The 16,365-nt window shown below is 39.7% G+C and overlaps 1 protein-coding gene across 9 annotated transcripts in view; it reads left to right on the top strand.

The window, feature by feature from the left end:
* LOC108606267 (small conductance calcium-activated potassium channel protein) overlaps window positions 1-16,365 on the top strand; it is a 67,153-nt gene that overhangs the window by 22,363 nt on the left and 28,425 nt on the right. Inside the window, exon 1 of one of the 9 annotated variants that reach the window (XM_033294268.1) lies at window positions 13,212-13,240. The exons of the other annotated variants lie outside the window; for them this stretch is intronic. The gene's annotated coding sequence lies outside the window, so the exon portion shown is untranslated. Of the gene's footprint in view, window positions 1-13,211; window positions 13,241-16,365 lie in introns of those variants that run through there. 9 annotated transcript variants of the gene reach the window in all.

Raw genomic sequence — 16,365 nt, 5'->3', positions numbered from 1 at the left:
CAAATATGTTTTGATTGTCTGTTCGGTTCTGTTCTGCTCTGTTCTGTTGGCGTCCTCGCTGTGGGCAGCGACTGCGGCAGCGACAGCGGCAGCGAAAACAAAGCAAACCAAATGTTCAAATAGAAAAGCGAGATAAAATTTTCGTGTCTGGCCAGCGCGCACATTTGTGCGGCTAACGGCAACGCGATCGGAACCAGAACGTCCCACAAATTGCAATTAATTTTGCATTTGCAGTTATTAAACAAATAATTAACAAACAATAAGCAGGTTCTGGCTTGTTGTTGTGATTTATTTTGATTTTTTTTTTATTGTGTGCAATTATAAACAAAAACACAACAAAGAGAGCGAAGCGAATACATTAAAAAATCAGCGCAACTCGAAAGTAAAATAAATAAATGCGAAATAAACAGAATAGCAAATCAAAGCAGAAATAAATCAATAAACAAATAACAGCATTTAATTTTATATAAACACACACAGTTAATTGTGCGACTGTGCGACTGTGTGCGTGTGTTAGTGTGTGTGTGGCATGTCGCCAGCTTATTGCATGGAGAGTCAATGCAATGCTAAGAGCAATCTCTATGCGCGGCATCTAACAGCAGCAACTAACGTTAATATGCCAGCAACACAACAACAGCAGCAGCAGCAGCAACAGCAGCAGCAACAGTTGCCAACGGTTATGTTGCGCACGGGCAGCGTTGGCGGCCATAGCAACAACAGCAACAATGCTGCAGCTGGCAACAGCAGCGGCGGCGGCGGCAATGCCACAAGACGCACCTCGCTCTGGGTGGAGACGCTGCGGCAAACCCGCAAGCTCTCCTACGCCAATGAGTGTCCCATACTGGTAAGTGCAATCCCCAACCCCCCGCCCCTGCCCCCGCCCTCACAACAAAAGCTCGTTGCTAAGCCAACACCACAGCAACCAATCAAAGCAAAATGACAAATGGTCATAGCTGCATAACAATAAATGTCAGCCTATGACGCACACACGTGCCACATATTGTTGCACATATGCTCTCACATATATGTACATACATATATATGTATATATGATTCTTATGTTCTCTGACTCAACTCAGCGCGTCAACTACGAAAATAAACAAAACGCAGCAGCGTTCTCAACTAAAATTGAACTGTGCTATGCGAAGTTATTTTCATCCAAAAAGCATTTGCAGTCCCAAAAAGAAAATTTACAGCAAAGACACACACACACACACACACACGCACACGCACACGCACACATAAGCTATAACATCAAAACAATAGACAAACAATTTATTAATGACGCACCGAAGCGTGCTTGCTCTTAAGTTTAAATTGCCAAAACGAAAATAAAACATGTGCCAAATTTCAATAAAAATTCTTTAGCTCTCTCGATACAGTTATCATTTAATTTCATAATTTTTATGCCAAGTAGTAGCTTAAGTGCAATTTTTTGGCTTTGACTTTGGCATAACTTTGAACTGAGCATATCAAAGTTTGATTTACTTAATCACCCATGGCGCCTAAGTCTTTTTACTGTTGCATTTCGCATCATTTTGTGAGTTCTGAGAACTTTTCGACTCGAGGCCATTTCCTGCTGCCTTTGGCTTCGTTATGTTTTGCATGGGAATTGCTATTTGATATATGAGAGCACAGAAATCCAAGAATTGAGAGCAATTTGTTTTAAAAAAAATAAGTAAAAATGCGTTGCAAACTTTAAAGCAACAAATTGAGAGTCAAATAAATGCACAACAGCAGTCATAAGCTAAGAATTTTCTTTTAAGACACAAATTTCGAATTCGAATTCAAATTCGAATTAGTGGTAGCTTTTGTAAATATTTTTAACAGCAACATGCTAAAATTAGTTTCGGTTAAATGTTTATATGCATAGCTGAGTCTTTTGCAATTAACTTCAAAAAGAACAATAACAAAAGGCGACCTTAGCAGCAGTTCGAAGTTCGATATTCGTTTACGCACTTGAGTTTACTTGTGATTTTTGCTCAGTGTACTTTTCTTTTTAACGAAATGCATTTGTTATTTAAACAATGTGTGAATGGCAAACCTCACAAAATATTGTTTCCCAATTGCAAAAGGTAAAATAACAAATGTGGGAAATACACGCACACATATGTATATATATGTAAATATATATATATATATATATATATATATAGTATGCAGGCTGATCGAACTCGCTTGGCTTCGCTATTATTTGTATCTGTTGGATTTGTAGATTGTAGCTGCTATTGAAAACAATTGCTATAAACACAAAGTTTACCCCCACCCCGCTTCATATATACATATGGCCAGTATTAATGTATGCTAGCCACCCCCTTGGCCCAGCACAGCCCCTCTCCTTAACCCTACGGCTGCTTTGCTCAGTGCGCCGTCTGTTTCTGTTTCTTTGATAAATGTTTTGTTTAGAATGCTGCTGCTGGCATATGACCTAATCGATTTGCCGCGAAGTCATCTCTATTAGTGATTGGGGGCCTATGCTGGGGGATCTAATGTTATGGGCTGCTCATAAAATGTGATAAAAAACAACAACAATTGAGTCTAAACAAAGCGTTGAGTTCATGCGAAATGCGACTTTGGCATGCTCTTTTATTAAAAGTGTTTCACTTGTTAGCGTTTCAATTAAACTTTGTATGTTTATAAATTTAGTTGGAATAAAAAGTTTTTGCCGCTTTTTGCTGAACTTTTGAACAGAATTTTTCCGTTGCTCACAGTTAGCCAAAGCCAGCCATAGGTAGGAGAAATAATAATTCAAGGGAATATTACTCATATCGCCAAGTCGTAGCAGCTGCGACTGACGCAGCGGTCAATAACAAGCTGACAAATCCCCAAGTTAACTCAACTTTACTAATGAAATCCAAACTTGCTTTATTTGGTTTTCTTTCGTTTCGTTTCGTTGCGTTACATTTTGCTTTGAGGTCAGGGTCAGTTACACGTACCGACGGACGTACAGACGGACGGACGGACTACGTACTAGTGGAACTGAAGTCGAAAAATCGTCAATTACTTTAGCGTTTCCTGTTGGCCTGGCCAAGCCAACTATGTACATAGCTCTAGTACCTGCTGCTTTCTTTTTCTTTTTTTTAGTTTTTTCTTCTATGTCAAAAACACTTGACGACGCTTTTGACGAAAATCGATGCGGTTAACTCCACAAAATTGTGTGTTAATCGTAGCCCCAAAAGCAAGTTTATTGTTGTTATTATTACGGGCAATAAATTGCATTACCACCACCACCCACTCCCCCCACACTTTCTCTCCCCAATCTCTGTTATTTTAAGTGCCATTTTGTGTGTTTGTGTGCGAATGCGCTATTAGACTTTAAATCGCTCATTTCCCATTTCGAGCAACACACACGGGGCCAGGCAACAAATAAAACAAATGATATTTCCTTCATTTAACTATTTTCTTTATAAAGCGCTCTGGATTTTCTTTATTTCTGTATACAGCACAGACACGTTTTGAAATTTTGAATTTAGATCGCTCTTATTATTATTAGCCCACCCACAAAACGAGTCGAGTTAACTAACTTAAACTTAATTTTTGATATTCAACATTCCATGGCACTACTAATCGCTTATTGAATTAATCGATTAAAAATATGCTATTAATAATTGATTTGTATTACGAACAAGGCAAAATCATTAGTAACATTTCAATAACAATAAGAAATCTTTTGCTTCTTGCTATATAAATATAATATGCCAATTGATTATTTAATAATAATTAACAAAAATTATTACAAATTAATTTGAAATAAGAAGATTCTCAAGATATTGCCAATTTACTATTTTGTAGTGTTCATTTAATGAACTTTTAAGTCAAACTAGTTTTATAATTATCCAAAATAAAGATGCATAGCTGCTGCTTGAGCGACTTCTTTTAAAAGTTTATTTAGTATATAGAAATTGATAAAAAAAATACATTATAATTAAATGATAATGTTAAAATAATAAATACTATAGTTTATAATCAATACAATTCGTTTTCTTAGTATTGAAAACATAAAATGCTGATCTCCCAGCATGAATTCCCGCAGTCCTTGTTAAGATTGAGAGCTGCTGCTTTTAAAAGAATATTATAAATTATAATATTACAATTTAATGAGTAATTCCGAAGTGATCTTATTACTATAGATTATTATTATAGAATACATAAGTTGCTGAACTCCCAGCTGCTGCTATCAGAGACTGCTTTTAAAATATTATTAAAAATTATTAAAGATTATAAATATATTGTTAAACAAATTTTATTACAATTTTATAATAGAATAGTTAAATTTGCTGAACTCCCAGCATGAAAATTAAATGCTGCTGACTTCTTTTAAAAAGTTATTATAAATTATAAAGCTATGGCTCAATATAATCTTATTAGCAATGATAAATTGCTGAACTCCCAGCATGAAGACTAAGAGCCGAGTCCAATGTTGTTAACATGCAACTGCAAATGCTGCGCTTTTGTTTGGGGCTAAGAAAGTAATGTATAGAGACTTTAGTCTATATATGAATAACTTATATAGTGCTTGAATGTCAATTTTAACGCTTTATTTGCTGTCCACGAACGCAATAAATAATCGAGTGTTATTGTTTCTATAGCCGACACCCAATCGGCTCCTTTTTTTCGCTTATACTATAGGCAGCAACGATTGGGCCTGTCGATTGAGTTGAGCAAATTGTATGGCTTTTAATTAATGACCAGTTGGCCAGTTGGCCAGTTGGCCGCTTGGCAGTTGCCAAAAGTAGCCAACGTAACGTATCTGGTGAGAGCCCCAAGTGGCGTGAATTATCGATGCAGCCAGCCAGCCAAAGCCGAAGCCGGAGCGGAGTGGAGCGCCGGATGTATTTGTGCACCATAGGCAAACACCTCTGCTGCAAATGGCAATTGCCATATTTAGCTGATGATAAATTTTGAATGCGCTTACGCTGGCGACATGCCCAACGAACAAACGAAAGAAATGAAAGAATGAAAGAAAAGCCAAAGCCTATCTGGTCAATACACACAGAGCCTAGCCAGCCACACCCCTTCGGGTCATCTCTCGCACCCCCCAATGAGGCAATTCCTGTATTGCTGACGCTCTGAAATATTTAAGGCGTTTGCGTTTAAGCGACGCGAAGTACGCCCAATTGCAGTTACTCACACCGCAGGCGTTGCCCATGAGGCACGAAGCAGACACCCATTCACCCATTCACCCATTGCCCATTGGCTATTAGGCCATATGCCCATATTGCTCATACGTAGTGTTGTGCCTGCCTGCCTGCCGTCTGACCCTGACAGCGTTATTTAAATGACGACCACAGGGGCGTACATCGCGCTCCGCGGCCCGGAGGCAGCACACAATCGGACCAGGTGGCCTCAATGGCCAATAAGTTATTGTCGCTTCGCCTCTCAGCTCTAACTGTGACTGGGACTGGGACTGAGACTGGTGCTGGTGCCTGGCATAATGCGCTGGTAAAAAGAAATATCGCCAAAGAACTTTTGAAAATTTAATGATAATGGCTACGCGACTACTGCACGAATTGCTTTTGCGTTGTGGCCGTCTCCCTATTCCATCTATCAGACACCTATTATATAAAATACAGCTAGCATACTTATATAAACTATCTATATATGTTATACAAAAGTCCATCAATAAATTATGACAAACGCACTTAAGTACTATGCACTTGGCCCAGAAGCAATTGCATTTGCACTTGCCTGCTGCTTCGGTCTAAACTTTCCGCTGCCACAATCGTCTACTAGAAATTGCTTTAGGCCCAAATGAGCAATTGGTCGTTTCGTTCGATTATTTCATGCGCTGTTATTACGCAAAAGTTTACTAACTTTTGTTTTGCAAAAACTTTCAACGATGAAATGATTGTCCAATTAGTTGCAAATATGAAGTTATTAAGTTTCAATTCTATTGCATTGTTGTTATTATTTTGCATTCTTTTCTAATCATGTGCATAGTATTAAATTTCAAACAATGGCAGCTGATTTATTTTCAAGCCTGGACTTTGACTAATAAGAGACTAATTAAGCTGCTTAAGTTGGTTGAAGGCCTAAAATAGCAGTCGCTTTACATATTGTGGTGTTGTGGTGTTGCATTGATTTACAGCTTCAAGAAAATGTAACAATGCTTGAGTTAGTCTTAACTTTAATTGATATTAAGTCGCACAGTTGTGGTGCGAGTTGAGCTGTGGTCCAGCTTTATTATATTTGAATTGCAAAATGCAACAGCCGAGCATCAAGATTGAGATTTAAAGGTATTAAAAGGGGTACCTAGTCTCTCTAGCGGATTGGTGCAGAAGATAGAATTTAAAGATGAACCCCTAGAACACCACTAACCCAGGCTATTATCTACTACGCCCCCTATTCAGCTGGAAGCAGTTACGTTAGAACAGCCGAGAGTAGCTAATTATTTGGGCATTACCCTAGATAAATACCTTAGCTTAGCCTCAAAGAAGAAGTGTGGCCAAGTGTGGATGCAGCAACTGCGTTGGCTGGTGAGCAAAAGCAGCACCCTAACACTCAGAGCACCTGAGCACTCCAATATGACTATACGGCATACATACATATGAGGGTGCCCCTGATATGTGCGTCTCTCCACTCTCCATTCTACATGGACTTGCAGGTGTATACGATTGAAGAGCAGATCGGTCGTCACACCAGCCCGTCCACTTAGACGGCTTCAACGGCAAGGTTTTGCCAAGACCTTGGTGCATCATTAAAATAGTCTCCTCACCTTCTACTCCCCATAAGGCTGTATGGGGGTTTGGCTCTAATTTCATATTCATTCATATATTGTTAAGTTACATTTGTTGTACGGTTGCTACACTTACTAATTATAATATAAATACTAAGTCAATCATGCCTGATTAGTAGCTAAATAATTCAAAACTAATGCGGCAGAGGCAGAAGTAAAAATAATTGTAGATATTTCTGCCTTTGATAATTTTCTATAATCTTGTTGCTTCAAACAGGGGAAAATAAACAAATGCTAACTAAGCTTACTATAACTAACATCTATATAAATTTGCTAATATGGCATTTCATTTTTCAATCGTTCAGAATAAGTTCAATTGAACTATTACTTTAAGTGAACGAACGAACTACGTTCCGGATTATTGCTTAGTCTCATTTTTGTTTATACTGTTACTTAATTTAAAACACTGTGTGTGATTTAAATAAAAAACAGTTGATATGATATATTGATATGACTAACGATAATGAAACTGAACTATATAGCTGATTAGTTCAACGTTCATCGTAAAGCTTAAGCCTTCAATTGAACAATTCCGTTAATCGTGATTTAGTTTAAGAACTTTCTTAGCAGTTTTAGTCATTACTTCGCTAGAAATTGTTTAAGAAGTTTAATTTAAAATTGCTCTACATATTACGATATTGGTATTTGATTGTTATTAAGTAATTAATTGTTTTCCAATTATTTGCAATCGTTTTGAATGATAATTGGCAATTGATTTCACCTGTGCACATGCTTATCAATTATTAGTAACTCTAATGGAAACTTGACAATTAGCTTATTGTTAGTGATTATTAGCCATAGCTGAGGGGTGTACCCTTAATAAATAAATATCATGGTAAATCAGGGGGCGTGTCTTACTCGACCAATTAGTGCTCCATTGCGTTTGAACATTGTTATAAATTTTTAATTGCTATGCATTCTTTGACTGGCAATTAAACTGAGACTTTTATTGAAGCTGCTGCTGCTGCTGCTGCTGCTGCTTCTAATGACTGCAAATTGAAAATGTTCGTCAAGCAGCTTTAGCTTGAGTTTTAATTCGTCTTGTTACATATGCTCAGCTACAGACAAAACAGCAATGATTAAATTCTGAATTGAATCAATATGCACTTACACAATTCCCAAATCTTGCTCATGGTTACAGCTTCAATTAGCAGGCAACTGTGTGCTTTGATTAAACTGACGCTAGAGAGAGAGAGAGAGAGAGTAAGAGCTACCAATGTGTGTTCCATAAACCGATTTCTAATTCATAGCCCCAGTCGCTGGCTGTCTTAAGCCTGAGTGGCTTGCATATGCACATGGTGAGCTCCCAATCCCAATGCCAATGCCACTCCCACTGCCACTGCCACTGCCACTGGCAGGTAGCGCTGGTAAAAGGCTAAGCCCATAGAGCAGCCAAAGAGCTTTGCTGCCTGCTTCTGAATTGAGTTGACTAGTGTCTTTTGCCTTTTAGTTTTTTGTGTGAAGCGAGCTGGGAGCTGGGGCAAAAGGGGTTTCTTTTATCTTTTTTTTTTTGCTTTGCTGCTTACAAATGGCTGACAAATGCATAAAGTTTTCATTTTCATGATTTATTCAATATCTGACATGACAGCATTTTGACTATCAGAGTTCGCTTTTGCGTTGACGTTTCAATTTTGATATTTAGGTCGAGAAGCAGGCATGACAATTTATATTACACACACACACACACACATGTATAGCAAGCGCATTGTGTGCGCTTTGTGTGTGTGTGTGTCCTGCTGGCTGCAAGCTCAATGAATTTTGAGGCTTTGCACAAAGAATTGAAGTAAATTGCCAAGATAAGACTTAAATGAGAAAAGGGGCAGGTGCAGCAGCAGAGCAAGGAAGCGCATGCAGCATCAGCATCAGCAGCAGGAGCATCGTCGTCGTGTCCTTGGCCAGCATTGAAAGTTAATGGCTTTGGTTGAACTTATCCATCAGTTGGCAGTTGCTGTTCGCTGTGTGTTGTTGCCAGGCAAATCCACTTGCAGGTTCATCATCATCATTATCAACAACAAAGAGCGCCAAGGATGCATTCCAAAGTGACACCCACGCGCGCACACACACACACATCGAGACACACACACATACAAATAGGGAAATATTGCTGAGCAACGTGACTACGACAACGACGACAATTGACGATGACAAAGAAACGCGCAGAGCAGCAAGCAGCAGCAGCTAAAGTTTTGCATTGCGTATCAATGTCTGTGTCTGTGTCTGTGTGTGTGCGCGTGTAAGTCTTCTCTATGTATGTGTGTGTGTGGGTGTGTGCCTTGGCCAAGCAGCCAGCGAGGAGCCAAAGCTGGAGCCTGGCACCTTACGCAAATTGTGCCCAATGCGCAGGTTCCAAAAACGAAACGGACGAACAACGAAGTGAATGTAGGAAATCAAAAAATACAACAGCAACAAAATCAACAAAAAAAAAAACTAAAAACCGTTGGCCTCACCGACAAGATAAGACTCTATACAAAGGGCGTTCTAGTTGCAATGCACTCACACACACACACACACACACACATACAGTTAGCCCAATAATGATTGTCGTCCACTGCTCTGCTGCTCTAAGTGGACAAATTTGGAATTTTCTGGCTCCGAGTTCATTCAGGCTGAAGTCAATTGAGTTGGATGGCAACAAGTTTCAATTTGCGCATCATTCATTATCCAATTTAGTCATGATCAGCTCTGAAGTCAATGAAAGAGCTGCTGGTGCCTTTGTGAATCAACTCTATGCAACCAAATTTCAATTTGCTGCTTTCCAAATTAATCGTCACCACCATGCTGCAGTTGAGCCTTTGTAAATCAAATGGTGGACGTTGCTTTTAAAGTGAGCGAGCGATTCTAATATTCATCGCAGGACGAACCGTCATACAAAGTTGAACCGCCATACAGGCTTGACACCTCTGCTCTATGCAATCAAATTTCAATTTACTCTCTGCCAAATTAGTCCTCAAATCATGCTGAAGTTAATAACGAAACCTTTGCGAATCACAAGGTGGACGTGTAGCTTTGAGCGAGTGGTACTAATATTCATCGTAGGATGAACCGTCATACAGGCTTGGCACCTGTGCTCTATGAAAACGAATTTTAATTTGCTGCTTTTCAAATTAGTCGTTTGTGAAATGTGGACGAATAACGTTCTTCTTTAAATGAGCAATTGAGACAAGGACTTTAATATTCGAAGTTGGATTTTTTTATAGTTACTGAGAACTTACCAGGCCTTTTACGCATTTGGTTTTCAATTTGCATCAATTTACAAATCAGTCATCCGTTCAGGTTGAAGTCAATTGAAAAAGACTTTCAATTTGCATCTTTTCAAATAACTCATTTGATTAGGCTGTTAAGTTAATAAGAATTTCCATAGTTCCTTTTTATTTCAAATTCGCTCATTTGAGCGAAAACTTCTAAATGACAGATTCTAAGATTCACCTGTACCAAGTTTGTGGTCTTCAGCTTTTAGCTGATATTTTACTAGTATTACTAGTATATAGAAAGGAACTGAATAGCTCCTCAGGATTTCAAACCAATCCAAAATCAACTACGAGCTGGTTTAAGACATAACGGATTTTTCTTTGTAGGTAAGGGATTTATATTCCGATGTCTTTGCTGTCATAACTTTATAACGTCCTACAATTTGTTTCAAGAGATCTAAAACAATTTCTAGGAATACCCTTGTATAAGGGTATCTGTTGCTTTCCCTCTGGCAAAGTTTATAATAAAGTCAGCTCAGTTCGTTATGGGGTCTGCCTGATGCGCATTAAGAGCCCATTGTGCACGTTTTGCTACAGAGTCTAAAAATTCGAACCGATTAAGAGCAATACACCAGCTACAAAGGCAACAACAACTAGAGTAAAACAATAAAACTGTTTGTTTTTTGTTTTTTTATATACATATAGATTGGTTGGTTGGTTGGATTTGCTCAAAATGGCAAACTGATGTTCGAACTAAAGGTAAAGCTGTGTTCGGTTACATGTACAGTGCAGCCTCGATAAATCAATCATTCATTTACTACAAGCTGCATTCGAATTGAGGATGTGTGTGTGTGAGAAGCTGTTGCTGGTCTGATATTCAATTTATTAACTATTGATAGCTGTCAATTTGTAGTTGATTAATTTGTTAGAAACTAAAAGTTCAAGTGCATTATAGCGAGTAGATTCAGTTGTGCAAAAGGATTAACTTGTAAAAGTTAAATTTTGATTTTCGTATCGCGTGCTAGTCGCTTATTATGCTTCAGATCAGAAAGAAGCAGCACAAAAGGCTCAAAGTGCACAAAGAAGAAGCGACCGTCAGTCAGTCAGTCAGTCAGATGGACGGACAGATAGTCAGAGAGCGAACGTAACGGTCGCGGAGTAGTAGAAGCAAAGTAAGAGGCTAAGGCAATAACAATAACAAGAAGCAGAGGCGAACCGTTAGTTGCACGTCAAAGCGCTATCAGGCGGCGTTCTGGCTGCGCTCCATTTAGTGTTGTTGTTGTTGTTGTTGTTGTTGCTATTGTTGCTCTTGTTGTTTTAAGTGTACGTGCACTCAGTCCTTTGGCAGTTGCCCAGTTGCCAGTTGCCAGTTTGTTTCATAAATGAGCAAAATTGTTACAGGCGCAACAGAGATGGCAACAGCAGCGACGTCGACGGCGACTGCGACGGCGACGTTGACGCTGGCAAGCAGAAGTAAAAGCTCAACTTGAGTGTGAGTCGTGGGTGTGAGCGTGAAAGCGCGCTGGCGCAGAGAGTAAAGCAAAGCGTGTGCGTGCGTGCGAGCGAGCGAGCGAACTGCAGAGAGAAAGAGAGTGCGAGAGCGACCATGTGTCAGCTGAGAGCGCCCAAAGGCAAAAACCACACGCAGCTCTAACAGCCCAACAATGCCAATTTATAATTGCTCAACAACAACAATAACAACAACAACAAAGGCGACAGCATAACTAAATGTTAAATTTAAAATGTGGCGAGTGTATAAATGAATTCAGTTAGCCGCAGCAGCCGCCACACACACACACACAGAGAGCGGGAGAGAGAGTGTAAGCGAGATCACCACAAGTCAACAGCAACTGCTGCTAACTGTTAACCAGCTGTGCCTGTCAAGAACACTGAGGGCTGGCAATCTATCGCTTGGCGCTGAACCTCGCCCTCTTTTCAACAGCAGCAGCAAAAGCAACAACAACAACACTAATACTAGTAGTAAGAGTGTAAAAAGCATTGCCGGGTTTACTTCGTCGCTCACTTACAATTTAACAGACCATTCGTCAAACTCTTCATTTTGCTGCCCAGCCCTGGCCCCCACCACACTCTCTCTTTCTCTCTCTCTCTTCTGTTCGTCCGTCCAGTCGCAATTGCCTGTCGTATCGTTTTGTGTGTGAGTTGAATTCGTTCGTCAGTTTGCGCCTTTGTGTGTAGTTGCTGCGTTCGCCATGCGTTGTATTTCGTATTCGTATTTGTTGTTGTTGCGCCCCCTCGCTTCGCATTCGGATTGTGGTCGAGTTAATTCGTCGTCGTCGGCATCGGCATCGGCATCGTCGCCATCACTGGGCGTCCCTCTCATAGCGTCGTTGGTATCGCAGCTATCGCCTATCGCTGCTGCTGCTGCTGCTGCCGCCGCCGCCTTTGCCATTGCCTTTGCCCAGTTTCAGTTTGGCAGCGCCAGTTAAGATTCAGTCTGTATTGTGTTTACACCCATGGCTGACGTAGCAAGCGCAGAGCTGCAGCACTAACAAACTTCAAAACTAACTAACACACACCTTTTACTCAAAGACACTCTCCTCGTATTTTGGCGTGTGCCATCGAGTGTGTGTGTGTGTGTGTTTGGTGTGTGTTGTTCTGTGTGTGTGTGCGTGTGTAAGTGAGTGTGCTAAACAATCAAAATAAAGTACAATAACTTTCAATTAAATTACACAAACTAAATAAAAAAGCTGCGAAGCCAGCAGCCGCCAAATCTGAAGCCTTAGGCAATGCTATAAAACTTTTTGAATTGCAGCCCCCAAAGCAGCAGCCAAAGCAAATGCTAAGACAGAAAGCATAAAAAAAAAAACATAAATAAAACAGCAGCTAAGATTTCAACTGTTTTCGTTTGCTTTTTTTTTAACAAATAATTTTTTTTCAAGTGCGCGTGTGTCTGTGACTGTGACTCTGACTCTGATTGTGTGTGTGTGTGCTTGTATGTGTGTCTGTCTGATTGTATGTGTGTGTGTGTGTGTTAGAGAGCAATTATTGTATTCATCTTATGTTCGAATTTCATAGCACAAAGTCGCGTTTAACAACAAAAGTTAAGAACAAACAGCAATGAAAGCCGCAACGATACGCAGCTGGCAATGCAAACGCTCTACCGCTTCAATGTCGTAAATACACAACAACAACAGTAACAACAGCAACATCAACGGGCAACAAACCCGCAACATTCCCTTATCCTCAGTAAACAGCGACAACAACAACAATAACAAACAAACAAACAAAACTGCAACAAACAAAAAAAAGAAAAAAAACTGTTAAAACAGCAAGCAGCAAGGCAAACGCATAAAAAGTACGCGGCAGGATAAGTATTTTAATTAAAGCTCTAGTTGTTAAATATAATGAAATTATACACTGACATTTAGTTACAAATTAATGTGATTCAATTTCAGCTCACACACACACACACACCCACAGCGAACTGTGGGAGGAAAAATGGCAACATCAACAAGCCGGTTTCAGTGGCAGTTAGTCAGTTGGCTGCTTCCGGTTTGTTGATTGACATTTCCTTTTGAGTTTTGGGTAGCTCTCAGCTCTGGTTGTTGCTGTTCTTGTTGTCATATGTTTTTGCTCTGCCGGTTGTCAGCTGACAGCAGCAATTGTTGTTGCCATTGCCATTGCCATTGCAACTTGACTATACAGCATCTTAATAGCTTATGCAATTCGCCAGCGCCAGCGCCAGTAGCTCCCCTTCTATTCACACACACACACACCAAGTTTCGCTCTGGCAGCAACCACAAACTCTCACACACACAGACAGACAGACACACACATACACATATAACGAGCTGATTGTCAGCGTAAGTGGGCGTTATGCTAAAATAAATGCGCGGGCGTTATATAAGCCTTATATGTTATAACAATACACAAACGAAATGAAATGATAGAGAGCAGAGGCAGAGCAGAGGCAGAGGCAGAGGCAGAGCAGAGCGAAGAGTCGACAAACAATATGCGTAAGCATAGCTTTGAAATTTGTCTATGACAGCGCTGCGTATGCGTTATATCAGCCGCTCACGTTGCGTATACGTCACGTTGCCCACTCACACGCCCAGCCAAACACATGTTCGGGCAAACTGTTGACATTTGCAATACACAAGCATAACACATTTTCCAGCTTAGCGCCCACAACAATTGTTTTCAAGCTAAAATTTTATAATAAGCCAATATTAAATTACTTTATTAGCCATTAACTATTGCGTCTTGATTGCAGCTGCTGTTAAGCAAGTTATGCATTTCAATTTGCTGCTGCTGCTGCTGCTGCTGCAATTACCTTTCAAATTGGAGCCCCCATTAGTAACAAGATTATTGCTATATGCGGACCAATTATATTGAAATTATTGAATTGTTTGCTATTGAGTTGCTATCAACGCCGGCCATCGGTAATCAATCATAATTGTCATATTGTTAGTAGCAGTTGCTTATTTTTCGCTAGATTTACATTTATTTTCTTTTTTTTGGGCTACGAGTCCCCAATGCAGTTTAACACTTTAATTGAAAGCACATGCCGCTGAGCATGTTTTGTGCTCAAGAGAAGACATAGATGGAGATGGAGATGGGAATGGAGATGAAGACGGAGCTCGAGAGTGAATATTGTTCCCCCCATCCATTAGTTTCCTTTATGGTTCGATAGCTGTCACATGTCAACTACACACAAACCATATATGCGTCAGCTGAATTGTGTGTGTGTGTGTGTGTGTGGGCCATGCACTTGCCGTTGGCATCCTGGGGGCAGCAGTTACGTCAAGAAAGCGCGCAGAGTCTCAACTTCACGTGCACTTGCACCTGACTCTCAATTGTGGCAAGCTAAGAACTTAAAATAGCACACAAATAGTTATGACAATACAAATTTATATTTGTTTAGGCTTTTAAGGCTTTTAATCAAGCAACTGTCAGCTCGGCGAGAGGACTAAACTTACTGCTATCTATAATCAAACAGACTTAACGTCGCACTCTTTGCGCTTTACTTTGCAAGCTCAGCTACTTTTATAAATTATAGGCACAAAGCTAAAGTCGATTATGCAATTTGCTTCGATGTTATACGTGAACTTATCAAGACTTAAGCTAATGGCTAATGCGTTGATCGTTTTAATGCGCTAATTAAATGCAATGCCAGCTTTAGCATATGCTAACAGACAAATTAATATTTATTTAAACAATTATAAAATCTGTATGCAACTTTAAGCGCAGCATCGATACCGCTAAACGATCAAGCAACTTCTATGTTTCAATTTCTATTTGATTTGCTTTGCTCCATTCATCACTTGAAATTTCAATTTTAGTTGCGATTTTAATGTGCGAATTGAACCTTCTCAAGTTCGGGAGCGCTTCAAGGTTATTCGGCAAAAAAATAATAATAACAGCATTCCATATATCTGCGAGTTCAATAAATATTGCTCAAGCAGCAGCAGCAGCAGCACACAGACATTAAAACTTTTAGATGCTGCTGCGCGTTTTGCTGCTGCTGCTGCTGCTGCTGCTGTCTGCCCCGAAAGTTTGTGCTCTCGAATAAAGAAGCTAATAAATCTTTGTAATTTGCTTAAAGAGTGCTTCAATATTTAATAAATAAAACAAAGCAACAACAACAACAACGAGAGCAATAGATGGCGCCACGGAAATGTTGCCGCACATAAATAAATGCTTGGGTTAGCATTTAATTCACATTCTCAGCTTTTTCGAGCGAGCGAGAGAGAGAAAGAGATACCCAAAACCCATACAGAGCACGTGTACTGTAACTTACACACAGACAAACAAACAAACGGACGGACGGACATGAATAGACAAGCTTAACGGCGACAGCTCATTGGCATTGCCTAGTCACGAGCTAGCTAAACAGTTATATTTTTTTTTCTTCCTTTCTCTCGGCCCCAAACCAAGTTCACTTATATGTAAATATTAAGTGTCCTACCTGCTCAGCTGTATATAAATATAAATTGTTCTTGCTCTCTCTCTCTCTCTCTCTCTCTCTCTCTCTCTCTCTCTCTGATTGCTCCCGTTACTGTTGTTGTTCAATTTGAACGCAATTCGTATTCGAAATGCTTTTTGTGCATATTTTTGTAATATTCCATTTTTGTAATTGAAACGCAATTGACAGTAGAATTGTTTGAACGGCTAGTCAAAGCCTCTTTGCCCCCAAAGTGCTCTTGTCAATTATGTGACAATTGTGTCTTAATTTATTTGCAAATATTTTAGCTTTGATCAATTTCAATTAAGTGGCTGCGTTTAAATTTAAGTGTGCAAAGCGTTCCAATTGTTGCTACATTAAGATTAGATGAGAGAGCATTAGCTGGAACTGCAATCGCTTCTCATTTTTACTATTCATGCAATTTTTAAGCTTGGCTAACAATTTGTGTAGCATACCTTTTAGGGCAACATGTTGCAGCTATTTGCAATTAAATGAAAAATGCTTGGCCAAAACAT

Source organism: Drosophila busckii, chromosome X (genome assembly GCF_011750605.1).
Source record: "Drosophila busckii strain San Diego stock center, stock number 13000-0081.31 chromosome X, ASM1175060v1, whole genome shotgun sequence".
Lineage (NCBI taxonomy): Eukaryota > Metazoa > Arthropoda > Insecta > Diptera > Drosophilidae > Drosophila > Drosophila busckii.
This window is presented reverse-complemented; position numbering and strand designations above follow the sequence as displayed.